Source organism: Poecilia reticulata, chromosome 16 (genome assembly GCF_904066995.2).
Source record: "Poecilia reticulata chromosome 16, P_reticulata-male-v2, whole genome shotgun sequence".
Taxonomy (NCBI): Eukaryota; Metazoa; Chordata; class Actinopteri; order Cyprinodontiformes; family Poeciliidae; genus Poecilia; species Poecilia reticulata.
Genome location: NC_088845.1, coordinates 9,743,114 through 9,755,998, shown reverse-complemented (window position 1 = coordinate 9,755,998; position 12,885 = coordinate 9,743,114).

Genomic DNA, 12,885 nt, shown 5'->3' with positions numbered 1-12,885 from the left:
GCACTCCTGTTTATGCTGAGTCGACTGTTTTCCTGCCTTGATGGAGTGCACATACACCAGATCCACTCTCCTGTCGGCTGTTGGTGAAATGTCCTCCTCCCTGCCTCTGTTTCAGATTTTTTCACCAAAAAAGGAGATGGAAAAGTCATAGCTGCGTGGGGGAGGGCAATGGTGGAGCACAGAGAGAGAAATGAGTGTGGGAGAAAGAGAGGAGAGAGACGGAGAGGGAGGATGTTCACATCTGGAGTTACTCCATGGCACTTTCATCTGGAGGGGGTCAGCTAACACGCGGCCCCCTCTGGATTTATTAGAAGAAGGGACAAGAGGGGAAATGATGGGCTAACATGAAGGGTCAGAGGCTGAAAATGAACTGTGTCAGACAGGACACACACTCTAAAAGCAACAAAATCATGGCGGTGGTTATAAAGATCATATGATCGGTCTTAAATGAAGATCTCCTTTTCCATTTTCTCGTTTTTCCATGTCAAATATGTCCAAGACAACAACAAAAAACATCAGATCTTTCTATTGCTAGACTTTCTGTAAGTTGGTCAACTGATTCAAATATTCTGTTTTATTCAGCTTCACCAGCTCCCACACTGTTAATCTAAAATGAATCTATATGGATCTTATTTAGGATGCGAACATAAAAAACCTCATAAACGTAATCAGGTTTATCTATTAAAGCTACCAATGAAAAAGCTAATAATCTTAAATATGTTAAAGATGTTATCACTGAGTAAAATTGTATTAGTGAATTAATAACCAATCAATGTTATACATTCATCAGTATATTAATCAATCAAAAGAAGTGAATTATTTTGTATTTTCCAGGACTTTCTAACAATTTCAGTCAAATCCAACAGGAAGTGATGTCAGTGTGTCTATATTTTAAAAAGGAGTTTCATTTCTTTACCAGTGCTATGATTAGGGGTTAGCAATGGGAAAATGCGGCCTCATTTTACTGCCAAATATTGTGATAATATTATTTTCAGTTAACTCACATTTTGGGTTCAAATCCCTGTCCGTGGTCTTAATGAATCTTGGAATTTTCTCGCCATGCATCTGTAGATTTGAGTATTCCTCACACAGTCGCAAAACGTGACTCTTGGGTCTATAGGCCTCTGTACATTACCTGTCAGGTATGAGTGTGTGCATTCATTGTGGTTTGTCCTGTCTGTCTAGTGTGACTGTGATCTTCCTCACGTTAAACTTTCACTGATGATTGTAATTGTCACAGCTGCTGCTGAACTTGTGACCACTCGCACCTGATCATCACCACCCTGATCTCCAGCTGCTGTCATATAAAAACACATCTTCCTCCTACTCAGCATCAGATTGTTGTGGAAACCCTTTGCGGTAACACCTTCAGGCCTGGAGTAGATACTAGCGCGATATGCCTGGTTACTAACCTGTCTGTCTCCTTCCTTCTGTCCAGTTGCCCTTCAGGTCCCCAGTCCTGACCTACTCAACCAGATTTCGACCTCCTGGTTTTTTGGCCCTCTGTCTGTCTGACCCTGAGATCTGGAACTGCCTGACCTGGATTTGGATTCCCTGGCTCTGATCCTGGCCTGTCTGACTGTGAAAAAGCAGAGCCCTCAATAAACACCAGTTCTGAATTCACTGCTCAGTCCCTGCGTCCATCAGTGCCTGAACCGTGTCAGTAACTCAATATATTGCGAAACTCTAACAATAATTTATTCCTAGTTAGAGATACTCAAACATCATAACAATATTTACGAAACTGACCATAAGCTACTAACACAACCAATCTGTAAATCAACTGTTAATGAAATTTGTAGACAGTATGTTAAAAGGGATTTCCTATTAGAAGTAACTAATGAATCAAAATTACTTACTGCACTTGTAATGACGAGTAAATAGCAGAGTATCTAAAGTAATAAGGGAACATTTAGAAGTTTCATTAGCTGAGACTTCAATGGTTATCAGATTGCATCAGACCTTTATAAAACCCTCCATGAAAAGATTTCTGCTCTCATACCAGTTTAGTTCAATGCTTGTCTACTTCTTCTCCCTGCAATAACATGCGTATGATAAAAGCCCAAAATAGTGTGTTATTCATGTTTTCTGTTTTTCCCTTTTTACTTCAGGCCGTTTTACTCCTATCGTCTCACCCTCCAATAATTTGCACTCACCTGCTGTTTATTGGTCGATGGTTGCCACAGTATTTACTGGGCCCAGCTGGTTTGGTAAAATGCCAGAACATTGTTGCTCTGCTCTGCTGCCGTTCCTCATCGTTCAGCTTTATTGTTCAGGCTTATTTTCGCCACAAATTGTTTTTTTTTTTCAGTTTCCTTGTTTTGTTTCAGATTTTTGTGAACATGTAAAGGTTTCTAATATTTGACAATTTCAAATCATAAAACTATATATAGATATTTTAAATTATAAAAAAAATAAAAAATAAAGCAATAATCTTGACTAAGTTTGCGTCTCTAAAAGTAGGAGACCGACTTTAGGGCTCATTGTAATTGTCTTTTCAGTCCCTTAAGAGCACTAATGTTTTACATAATTAGAATAACCTAAACCTCAAACACTTAATGTTTGGATGTTTTAATGACTTTTAATGTTTGGATTAAACTGGAGTTAGTGTTACGACATCATGTTCAACAGACTAAAGTTTAATAAGCTTATCTATCACACATAGACGTGTCTAAATCGAATAAGATTAATGTTATCTGTCCTGAATGGCAGGGAGCCCAGTGGAGCTGATATCTGATTCTACAGTCGCATGACATACTTTCTTCATTAAGTTATTGAATAAAAGTAATTGTTTCCATTAGTAGATGGAGCCTATTATAAGGTGTTTGGTTTCATTCACAAACTTTGCTGGTTATTTTCCCAGGTGGACAACATTCCCAAACACTCAAACCTCTTTTTAGCATGTGAAGAGAAAATATTGAAACTCTGTGACTTAAAATCGCATCTGTTGTGGAAATTACTTTTATCTCTGACCTTTTGAAATGAAAGATAAACTAATCGTTAGCTACGATGATACATGCAGCTCATTAGAAGATTTTGCGAACAAAATATTTCTAATAGTTTTAGGCAAGTGAGGAATACTCCCATTTTTTTTACTTCATGAAGAATGTTTATCAAGTCTGTAATTTGCATATCTCAGGAGTCTTCAAATCCAGGCTTTGAGGGTCGGTGTCCTGAAAATTTGAGATGTGCTCCTGATCAAGCACACCTGAATCAAATGGCAATGACCTCCTCAGCATGCAGTCATGTTCCCCAGACTCCTGCTGTTGACCTCATTATTTGACTCAGGTGTGTCGAAGGAGAGAAACGTCTAAAAGTTGCATGACACCGGCTCTGGAAGCCTGGATTTTAAGAACCCTAGTATAGATTATATCGGTCCATACTTGATTGGTTCAGAGTGTTGTATTTCTGTTTGTTCAATTCTAAGGAGATCTTAATGCTATTTCAGGTAGGGATACACGATATATTGGCACCTTCATTGGTATTGGATAATATTAGTCTTTTTTTTTTAACATATCAGTATCGGTTCGATAAACTGGGCCAATATGAACAACCAATATTTATTTTTTATCTTGTTGTTGTCTGTTTCTAGTTGATTCTATTCTCCCAAAAGTAAAATGTTCATATTGGTGCATTCCTACTTTTAGGTTTAAAAAATAGATTGAGGGTTTCACTCGATTGAAATGTAACTTTATTAGGTCAGACTAAACTGCATCAATCTCTCCTTTAGTCACTAATTTGATCAAATAATGTGGTTGACAGGGAGGGTCAAAGCAATTTAGAATTAACACACTAAAACACAAGTTTGACATATAGCTATTGTTTTAGGAATTTTACATAAAAAAATAAGGATGTTTGAAAAGAGACTGCCACGTGTCAAACAATCCTTATTTCCTCTTTCTTTTCTTTTCTGGCCTGTGTATTTTTCAACTTTGTGTTCGGCGTCCACTTAACAAAGTGCTCCGGTCCACCGCAGCCTCGTCTGTTGCTTAAAACCTCAGTAGACATTGGCTTACCCAAAATGTCAGCGATATTATACTCTTGATGGTAATTTAGCATTTTCATTGTCTTGCTAACTGTATGTTTGCAGCCTGAGGCGTTGCATGATGGTGAGAACACAATGTTTAAGTCATGGGCAGCTTAGATAATGATATATATATATCTATATCTATATATATATATATATATATAGATAGATATATAGATATATATATGGATATATATAAAGAATGTGTATTAGAACACGCCATCAGAGTTTTTGACAGTCTTAGGAGTTCATCAGCAATTTCAAAAACTCCATCTATATGCAGGGCTGACGTGGTTCTGGTGATTTTGGCAGGGTTTGAAGTTGGCCTCTGTGGTTTAGGCCTGGCTTTTGTCCTTTTCATTCACTCCCAGCACAGGTCAAGGAGTTGCGCTTGTGGAAAGGTCTTAAACTGTTGTAATGAGTGCTCACAGCAAGAAAACAAATCCTTGTTTTTCCAGAGCTCAGGGCTGGATGTGCGTGTTGCTCAGATCAGACCCAAGTTCCTGTCATTGGTGGCTATGAGGTCTCTGCATATTTTTACTGTCATAAATTGTATAGAAATGTGAAAATTATGTACAAAAGTAGTACATAATTCTTGATTTAATTTTAAACTTTACTTGCAAGATGGAAGTGTGACTGAGAAATATTTCTTCAGCTTTTCATATCCCTCAGTTGTTATGTTCTGTTCCTCTCATCTTTAGTCCAACCCAGGAATATTTTCAGATGAATGTGATTATGTGAGTTAAGTCCCTTCACTTCTTCTCCTTAATTAAAAAAAAGTGTTATAATCTAGACACATTTTTTATTTATCCCTCACTTTTCTACTTTCTTCCTTTTTTTTAAAAGCACATTTTACACAATATGCTGTCACTGTACAGCGAATGGTAGCACAGCCGAAAGGCCAAAATAAACTCCTGAAAGACTAAGCAAGAGAAAGTCTGTAGAACTACTAATGAAGACGATAAAATGACCTCCTTTGAAACAAACCTTTGAAGAGTGTTATATCTGTGACTCTTTTCATAGCTAATCAAGTTATGTATAAATGCAAATAGAAAAATAGAGGTTTTGGAATCTGTTACCTCATGGTCACTGATTATGCAGTAAATGTCACATTTACACTCCACTTCTGTTCACTTGCATTTTACACCCACACTTCAAATAACACATTAGCTGCAAAATGTGTCAGTACACACAGTCTGTTTGTGTTGGTGCCATTAACTCTCTCCATGCACATTTTGCACGTTTGTGGAGCTGTGTGAGGTTTTGGAACCAAAACGCTATATTGATGTGGAGTCAAAAGAATGTGATAAATTCTTTTAGGGATCTTCAGACATGAGCATCTTTGGGGCAAAATAAGTCTATTGTCTGACTTTGGTTTTAAGACTGGTCCTGGTCTGTGTTTGGTTTGTTGAAAACCAGAAGAAATGTAATACCTAAATGTGTTTTGAGTTGTCGGATATTTACCCTGGTTCAAGTGAAGACAGGACTCTGTATTGGTAGATTTAATGTTTGGGTTACCTTTTTCATTTTGGTTGAGACTGCGGAAATACATATCTGTTTAATTGTAACATTTCTAATAGCATCTGTAAAGAAACTCCTTCATCTCCAAAGCATGAGAGCTAGAGGCCTCATCACACAGGAGCAGCTGAAGTGAAATTCAATGCCTTGCAAAATTATTCACACATTTTTTTTTTTACATTTTATCACATCACAACTACATTTTTTAATGTATGTCATAGGGATTTCTATTGAAAAGTGTGATGCACAGCCAGCTTTATTTTGATGTCTTTATTACAATAACCCCAATTAAAATTCAATCCAACCTGCTGGATGATTTATTTATATATGGGGGATTATGGATATAAAGGCTTGACTGGCAGAGAGACAGATTTTTCTGTCCTAAGCTTTAAGCCAGAGCTATAGTAGAAGAGAGTACATATATATATATATATATATATACTCTCCAACAAATTTGACTTGAGCTTGGGCTATAAGGTGAACTATATTTTTAATGAGCTTGCTTTTCAACACGACCATATAAATGCATGCTTGCAGCAGAGTGGAACAAACTCAAATCTGCACAGCAATATAAAGAATGTAAAACTAACTGTTTCATGGTTTAATGGTTTAATGCTTTTTGGTTTAAAGCCAGATGACAAAATGGTGAAAGATTAATCAAATCAACCAAAACTGTTGACAGAAAAGCTTCTGTTTCAGTAGAATTAACATTAGTCCACAATCAGATGAATATCTCAGCATTTGCAGGGTTTACAACATAGGGGTGAGCTGAGGGTAAAAAATTAAATAGAAATTTGATGATGCCATCTTTTTTTATTTCAAGATGGCTTTCCATTTATATTCACATGGAGTTGCTCACTCCTGGCAGTTGGGCTGCTTGGTTAGAGCAGTTGCTTTGGAGAGAAAATGTTTGGTATGCAAAAAGTTTGAAGAATGGTTGCTGATGATCAGCTGTATTTCAGTGTCTGATGGGTTTAGCTGAAAGTCAGAGAGAGAGAGCCTCAAAATTATTGTGAAGTGGTAATGTGGTTCACATGACAAAACGAAAACCTTTTCTCTGTATGTGCTAACAGAACTGCAGATAGATATGAGATGTTAAATGTATTTTTAGCTATACATAATTACAAATACTATTTTGGAAAAAATAAAGGTTAAGGCAACACATAAGATTTTAAATGAGTTGTTTCTTAAAGTTGTGAGAATTTTGCAGGTTAGTGTAAGGCAGAGGTTCCCCCTAGGGGGCGGGGGGCGCTGTGCCATTGCAGGGGGGGAGTGGGAAGCCGTCTGGATGAAAAAAACAAAAAACTTTTACATTTTGATCACTTAAAATATTATAGGAAGAAAAATATTAATTTGTTAATAGTTTTTTTTTCACCATGATTCTACTTAAATACAGACTGATATTTCCTGTTAAACCAATTTTTTTTTGCCCAGTCTTCCTTCAAATGTAAATAGTAATAATACTAAATAAATAAAAAATAAAACATTTTTAATTAGTTTTAGAAATACATGATTTTCTTAAGATTTTGGAATACCTGATTTGGGATGTTGCAAGGTGATAAGATCATTTGTGTCCCAATACCGCCCTCTGGTGGACATTTATTTTATTGCAGTAATTTTCAAAACTGATCAAAATTCCAGTCAATTCAATTCTGTCCGTGGGTTTGTTTTTTTTTTTTTTTTTGGAGGGTGAGGGAGGCTCTTCACCAGGGTCCCAAAAAATGGATGTCATGTCAGGTCAGTCACTCCTCTACTTGCCCTTAAGAGTGTATATTATGTGACTGGTTGTGTGTCTCATTTATTATATGCATGCCGGAACGAGTGGCTACCTGTCTAGCAGTGGCGGCTGGTGCTAAAAAAACTGAGGGGGGCGCACACAAACAAACAAACAAAACAAATCTTAAAAAATAGCACTATTTGAACATGAATTTTGCCCTCCTTTCCTTCTGCCTTGCAAATTTCTCAATTACATTCTTGTTAAAGTCAGTCATCTCTGTGACTAGTCTTTTCTCCATTGACAACATGGCCAATGCATTCAGCCTGTCCTGAGTCATTGAGTTTCTCAGAAAAGTCTTGATTCTTTTCAGAGTTGAAAAGCACCTTTCAGCTTCTGCTGTGGTCATGGGTGTGGTGATGAGGATCTTCAAGAGCGTGACAGTTTCTGAAAAGACTTCTTCTAGATTGTTTTCCATAAACAGCTGGAGTAGGCCCACAGCACCACAACAGGCTTTGAACTCTTCCTTGCTGTAGATGAGAGTAAGCTCTGTCTTCAGTTTACCTCGATTGAGCACTGGATAGGCTTTTAAGGTGTTGCTCAGTGCATCTTCAGGAAATGCTGTGTTGTATTGTTCAAATCTTGTTAGTGTGGCACTAACAAGGTGGTTTGTGAAAGAAAAGCGCTCCCTGGTGTGTCCCAGTATGATATCACAGACCTGAAGAGAGAAGGACAAACATGAAGATTATGATTTTATAATCACATTTTTCATTCTAAATATGAAATGTTACTTTGTCCTTTCTATTAAGTCATAGAAAGAAGGAACACATTTTATTTATAAACTTACTGATTTTAATAACATTTGCTGCCATTTTTTAAGGCTGTGTTATGAAATGTGTTACAGCATTTTTGTGGGACAAGATTATACAAAATTCAGTAACCAAATGTTTTATTCCCCATTACCCATAAACTTCAGTACAACTTAAATAATAAAATATCTTGCTGACAAACATTACATCAACATACCTACACAGCATAGACACAACTAAAGGTATTTCTAACTACAGCGCACATCTTCCTAATATATTGAATAACACTACTATAAACCAGTGTAACAGTGATTTTCCACAACAACTCACCTCTGCAGCAATCCTTTCATGGTCTTCTACACTCAGTGTCCGACATCACATCCAGCTAGCCAACTCCGCTTGTCATAAGAAAAGCTGGAAAAAGCCCGCGTGTAGGATCGTCCACGATCACTTGCCTGCTGCTGAATTTGTAAATTGGGACGATCCGGTCCAAGCTCCTTTATTCTGTTTTTTTCTTCAAGTGAACGCTTTGTAAAAGCATTTTTTTGTAAAGACAAAACAGAGTTTTCTCTCATTTTGAAACTACTCCACTTTGCAAACGTAAACGTGAATCGACCTAACGAACTGCAGCTGCGCTAATGAGTCGAATCGGGGATTGTCCAATCACACAATGTTTTAAAAAAATTAGCCAGTACTGACACTCTACCAGTAATGACACAACAGAATGGGTGTGTCCGGGACGCAGAGCGCTGCGCCCTGTGGAAAACCTTAAATAACCAATTAAAAGTCAGCCTCAGATCACCTGCTTGCCAAAAGTTGATGCGCCTACATACACTCTCATTAGAACGGCGCCCTGCACATAGGAAGTGTGCACAATGTGAGCAATTAAATAGAATTATGTATTTACTATTTTAATACATTCTAACATGTCTATTGGACATACAGAATGAATAAATACATTTCTAAGTATTTTGCAGTTAAGAATTAAATTATTTATTATCTAAACAATTTAAAGGGGGCGGCGCCCAAGCGCCCCCTACTGGCCAGCCGCCACTGCTGTCTAGGAAGAATCCCAACTACTTTTCTTTTGACTGCTTGAAATGAGCAACAACCTTACGCAACCTAATTATGAAAAATGAGACTGTTGGTTGGATGAAGTTTCAAAAATAATTTCTCAGAATTAAATATTTACTCCTTTCTGGTCTGCTCTGCATCCCCAGAACCAGAACCAAACGAGGAGAAGCAGCATTCAGCTTCTATGCACCACAGATTTGGAACAACCCACCTGTTTAGAGTTGCTTATGGCTAAATTAGGGTTAGAGTGCGGTTTTTGATGTCTTATATGTTTTTAATGTTTTTATCTTTACTTTTTATCTATTTATTAATTTCTTTTTATTTATCTTTCACACTGTTTACGTTTTAATGATGTAAAGCCCCCCCTGAAAACATCCCAGTTAAACGACGTTTAACTAAAGTCCCAAGGGGGTTTAGAGTCCCAGTTGACGACGTTTCAACTTAAAACCTAGAGGTTGGAGTCCTTGTCAAATGGTGTTTTTGACTAAAGTCCCAGAGGGTTAGAGTCCCAGTTAAACAACGTTTAACTGAAGTCCTAAAAGGGGTGCGGGTTTTAATGTTTTTATCTTTTTTTTTAAATCTCTTTCTCTTACTCACTGTTTATTCAATGTCACATGCTGTTTTTATTTTAATTATGTAAAGCACTTTGAAATGCCTTGCTGCTGAAATGTGCTGTATAAATAAAATTTGATTGATTGATTCATTGATTTAATAACACACCTGATTCCTATACTGCAATCATTCCTCCCTTTATTCACTGTTCTTTTCAGCTCTTAGTGGGTCCTTACACCAGCCGGTGCTGCCTTCAGTCCTCACTGCAACTGGACCTTTTACAAATCCCTGACTTGATTGTTGCATTTTTTTTTCTGTTCTCGGCTATCATTCAACTAAAACATGTTTTTTTTTTTCCTACAGTTCAATAAAAGGTGACCCAACATTGTACTGAACATCTGTTATCACCCATGTTTTTTGACAAAAGTTTTACAATCATCCAAAACAAGATCCATTTGGATGCATTAGAGGCAGATATTTGTTTCACTCAAGGTAGCCAAATATTTCATCAGTAACATTTATGCTTCACTATAGCAGAGATTACTATGTTTACGCCATAAAGTCGTGTTTTCTATCCAATATACACAAACATTTGGATATTCTTCATCTGTTGGAGACGTTTCTCTTGTGATGCTGATTATATCCAACAGGGGGAAGTGTAAATCAAGCTTTGTGGCTTTCTAAAAACGTTAGATTTAAGTCACAAAAGGGTTTTGACTCCATTTCCAGATTAATTTAGAAGACCAGAAATACGTGACTAATAAAAGGGGGATTTTCTTTTCATCAAACAGCTGTAATGTCACAGCTTTTATTTCAATTTAATGCACTTTTTGGTTAATTATAAAATAAGGAGTTTACCTTATGTTTGGGAAGAAGAGGTTTGTGGAATTTTATAGAGATACAACTCTTTGCAAAAACTTAGAACTACATCCTTGTCTAATATTCACAGTCTTTAAGCCAATTCCTCAAAGGATTCGGCTAATTAAAGACATTGTTAGTTATTCAGCTGTTACTCATAACAACATCTTGTTTATACGGCTAAAACTTAATTAGATATAAGGTGGAGCTAATATGCTGACACACATAAAACAGAACAAAAGGCCTGATGATACATTGTGAAAAAGACTAACGGACCTGAAATATGGCTGTGGCTTTAAAGAACAAAAATGTAACAAGAAATTCATAAAGAACACTCTAACGTCAATGTTTTTGTTACACAGGCAGCATTTTTCAACACTCATTGACACAGCCAGCCACCTACGGTTTGGAAATATCTATGGTGCGCACAGGTTTCAACCAGTTAACCTCACCACCAATTGAGCTATCACACATGCCTTGATCCATTTCTTGTATTATTCCAGACTCCATTTTGGGTTTTGGAAATGTAATAAATTGTGTTCCACCCTCTACACACTCTGGGTAACTAATGTCAGGATTGCATGTTCCCTAGTGGCAACATTGTCCCTAGTGACAATGTTGGACCATGATTTTCTGTCATTTTCCTCGAAATCTCTATGACCGCACCGCGTTAGCAATGACAAACCCCCAGCAATGTTGATGGAGGTTCAGTATCTCTAGATAAGGCGCATGTACTTTGGGACAAATTGCGACTGCCGATTGGTCAGTTACTGAAAGAAACCCTTAGAATAGCTGACAGGTGGCATCATGTGTATGATGCCCTCCATGTGTATGGAGGGCGGCATAGTCCCCTCCATACACCTTGCTCCAAAATGCCCCCCTCCAAAATTGTGTCACTGATAAACAGACTTGATCAATTTCTGTGTGTAAGAAAATATAATTATAATTTTTAGTTTTATGGAAGGAAGAAACGGAACACAGTTATTGTCAGCAATGGCTTCAAAAACTGTATAATCTGAAAGTAGGACAAAGTATCAGAGTATGGAAAAGTGGTCAGCATGTTCCCTTTCACAGCCTGAACCTTTAGCATCATAACTTTAAAGATAGCTTATGATAACTTAAGCCACTTTATCTATAAGCTTTATCACAAAGGAAGGTGTAAAGCTGCGATTTTAAAGTAGACAGTTTGTCTTCCTCCAGGACTAAAACTATGAGCTGTTTAAAGGACACAAAGCAGATAGATGAAAGCATTTTACCTCTATTCTTATTTTAGGAACCACCAGTAAGTGAGAAGTGCTCCGTTGGGAACATATTGATCGTTCAGACTAATGATGTGTGGCAAAGCTTGATTATTAACATGCAGGAAGGAAAATGTAAAATTATACTGTGGATTTGTCAGGGAGCCAATGAAATGAATCTAAAATTAGCGAAATATTTTTTTATCAAAACTCTTGCAGCAGCATTTAGGATAAGTTCAAGATTTTAGTAACATTTTAGGATTCTTCATATTAAACAATAGTCCAGCTTTGAAGTAACAAATATTTGAAGTAAACATTACTCTGGGTTTAGTCTACAATTATTTTTCTATAACTGGAAAACATTATGATTGTCTCACTTATAAAAACGCAGATCACCTCTCTTGGCCTGCCCCCAAGTTTTGAATCCCTGGTTTAGATCAAATGTTGCTGTTTAAACACTACCTTGTGTGTTAAGCTTTTTGGTTGAAATGGGTCAAAATATAGAAGAGTTACTTCCATATTCACTTTCTAAGATTTTAGATTTGGACAGAACATGGAGATCCCTAAAAAAGTCAATCTTTCAACACAGTTGTTAGAGGTAAATAAGGACAAGAACTTGTTGACTTAAGATGGTCATAAAACTTTTTCTATGGACAAACCAGGACTTGGAGAGAATTTGACAAAATCCTTCTGCATTTGCGGCCTTGGTGAATCAATGGCACCCAGATATTCCAAGGATTTACCAAAACGTTTTGCTTGGAAAACTGTGGAGTGGTGAACAAGAGACCAGAAACTACAGAGAGTGAGAGTGGGAGGTGAGAGAGAGCTCCGTCCAGTGCAGCCAAGGCAAAAATTTATGGTCAGGAAGAGCGATGAATGTGTAATTTACGGTGTATGCTTTGCCATTTTCCCTGCCTTCCCTTTGGGTAATGAGAAACGGCTGTTGTGTTGCGGGCCCAATACGTGGTACACCCCCTCCCATCTGGCCATGACACACCATTAGTTTTTATTTCTGTCTCTGCTTTTACGACCCCCTGCCCAGGCGCCAGCATTTGGCCGGTGATCCCGAGCATCCTATCACACCATCTGAGCTCT